The following is a 3308-nucleotide window of genomic DNA, read 5'->3' on the forward strand; positions in this document are numbered from 1 at the left end:
ATAATTAAAATTAAATACATTTAAAAGACATATTATAATAATTATAACTAAAATTTAATGTTTCAATTAAAATTTAATATTTAACACATATTCCATTGATAATAATATATTAAATAAAAAAATTAAATCTAGTTTAATTAAAATATTTAAGCCGATTTCATTAAAACTTTACAATATTGCAGAGTAAAAAATAAATTTTTTATTATAATTTTAATAATTGAATGCTTTTTATATATTTTTGTTAATGTGATTTATAACATTTTAAATACAATGTTGAATTAATGAAGTTAACACATTTGTGGTTTGCGATTACATATCAAACTGAGCTGTAATTGCTTTATTTGAAAGGATATCTAAATATTGGCGCAGGCATTAAATGTGGTGGTGATTACTTTTTCCATGAATATTTTAGTCATTCAAATACTTTACTGACAAATTTGTGCCCAAAGCATTTTTATACAATATTTATTAAATAAGTTTTAAATGATATCATTAAGTAATTAGTAGAAACTATGGTGGGTTTTTTATTTCTCTGGGCAATAGGTGGTTGGAAGAATATGACAATGAACTATAAATTTATAAAAGTAAATATCATGAAATGAAATTTTAAATGATTCATTCTTATTGTAGTTGTAATAAATTATATATTAATTTAGATGCCTTTTAAATTGTGAGTGAAACAGGCTAGAATTGTTTTAGTGAACTTATGAATCACGGCCTGTATACTGCAACGTTAAAAATGTTGCAGGAATCAGACACTGAAACACAATATATGTATTATTCATCAAAATTTATTGTAACGTCTGCAAAGTAAGCTCCTCTGAGTAATACATTTATATATCGAATCCTTTAACTCCTAGGAGGAGCAAAGGCCCGCAACAAAGATCTTCCACTCGGTACGGTTATTGGTAGGTTTGCCCCTTCTTCTGCTACCCATTGGGTTCCACTTAATCGCCATTTTTGTGGTATCACCAATCGGTCTACACAAAGTGTGAACGACCCGGCGTTTTTTGATTTCGGTTCTTATAGGTGTTTGTTGAGTTAAAGACCACAAAACTTCATTTAGAGTTGTATTTGGCCAAAATACTTTAACAGTGACTGCTTTACAAAAACGAAAACATGCTTACATCAATAAACAATACAATCAACAAAACATTTTTAAAATACAATTTTTTGGAAGCGACTTCAGTACTCTCCGTGAATTCTCTTTTATGTCATCTATCGACTAAAAACGGGTACTTGAGACTTGAGGTTTTATAAAATCTATATACCTTTTGACGAATTTCATGCTTCAAACGCCGTACAATGCTCAGATATATGGCTCAGATATATCAGATATACTACTTTAGTTAAAACCTGACGAAATACTGAGTATACAACACCGCTGTCACCAAAAGTTTTCCACATCACTTTGACTTTTGGTCAGAGTTAACGTTGACGTTTGTTGACTGGTTTCCATATCAAACTCGTGAACCCATCTTAACACCAGTTATACTGCGTTTTATGAATATAAATTGGGAATTGATTCATTCTGTTATATCTTTAGCGATCGTTACATGATTTAGTTTTTGGAGAAAATTTAGGGTTTTTGGCACCTAAACATCGTTTAAAATTATACGAAGTGATGCGCGGGACATAGAAACTTCAGCGGTTGCTATAGTCAGACTTAATCGAGGATATTCAGACAACATTTCTTTTATTATAGCGATGTTAAGCTCAATTGCAGACTTTGATGGGTGACTAAAGGTCAGTCAGAGGACAAGTCTTTTACTTCATTTTGACCACTTTTTTATGCACTGTAACGCTCATAGACACCGTGTCATATTTTGTGAGTTTCGGTACAAGAAATACCATTTGGGGTGCCAGACTTAAGGTGGATGTTTTGTTTGATATGTTATAAAAATCGCAAAACACACTTAAGATAAGTTGACAAAATGGAACGCTGTAAACAAATTAAATGACAAGTATCGCCCAAATTCCGCGGGAGTAAAGAGAACAGTGTTACCAACCTAACACTGAACAATTTCAACAATCCTTTTAAATAAAGTCTTTAAATGATTTCCAGTACTTTCCGGACAGAATGGGAGTAGTTTATTTTTTTAATACAGCTGATTTGATCTAATATTCGAAATCAATTTTCGTCTTCGAAAGTAGCTTAAAATACAGGAATGAAACTATGTCAAAGCGTACAGAAAATAATTAATAAAATCTAATACGAGTACCATTGTTAAATTAAAAAAATGAAAAAGTTAAATAATTTAAAACAACGTTTTCTCAATATCAAGCTTTTGGTAAAATTTTGATAATAAAATCCATATTAATCCCCTTAGTTTCTCCTTGAGTAGAAATACACTAAGTCGCATCTTAACTTACAACTTGGAAAGGTTTTGCTGTGTTGTACAAATGGTTTGTAAGAATTTTTTTGGCAGCAATTTAAAGAATTGGCATTTCCTTTTAACTAAAATAAACGCTTTTAACCAAGCGGACTTAATTGGGGCTAAAATCGCACACATTCATTCCTGTAGACGTCAAATTTAGTTTAAGCCGCTGTCAGTTTTAAATGCTTTATTAGCGGCAGCTCAACCGTAAAGCGCGCAAAAGTCTGCAAATTGAGGTACATATTTATTTTAAAAAGGAAAAACTGAGGTTTCGCTGCCAGCAGAAAAAAATTCTTTCAAATAATTTAAGCCTTTTTAAATAAAAAAACCAACAATATCTGATATTCGATTTCAAAACTACATGAACGCAATTAGAGCAGCTTTTAAAAGATATCGAACTACTAGATACATCTACAACCTGATTGCAAACGAAAATATTATTAAAAATTTTCATAAACAATAAATATGTAAACAATTATTTATAATAGATACTAAACAAGTGCATGTACGAGGGTTTCATCATAAGTTTGCAGAAAAAATCTATAATAATACGGTATAATCCTCGATGTGCAAAATGTTAAGGAGCATAAAAAAACTCAGCATTGCGGTGAGGAATTACTCGACGCGGAAATTATGAGGTTACCAGTATTATAAGAGGTAAATTATATCGAAATTAAATAGACCTATTCCGATTGTGTATAAGATGATATGTTAAGATGAGATAGAATCCTTTAGCTATTATCCATTTCTATGTCTTTGTCTGAAACTACAGACTTCTGCGGGTTCAGCAGTTTCAGATAAAGATAACAAAAGTAGACCTGTCGGATCAACTTAGCTTTATCTGGAACCAATTGGCTTAACAAAGATGATACTACGAGATAACAAAGGCTAGTATAACTCACACAGGTAACTTGAAGAGTAACAAAATAG

Source organism: Teleopsis dalmanni, chromosome 2 (assembly GCF_002237135.1).
Source record: "Teleopsis dalmanni isolate 2A chromosome 2, ASM223713v2, whole genome shotgun sequence".
Lineage (NCBI taxonomy): Eukaryota > Metazoa > Arthropoda > Insecta > Diptera > Diopsidae > Teleopsis > Teleopsis dalmanni.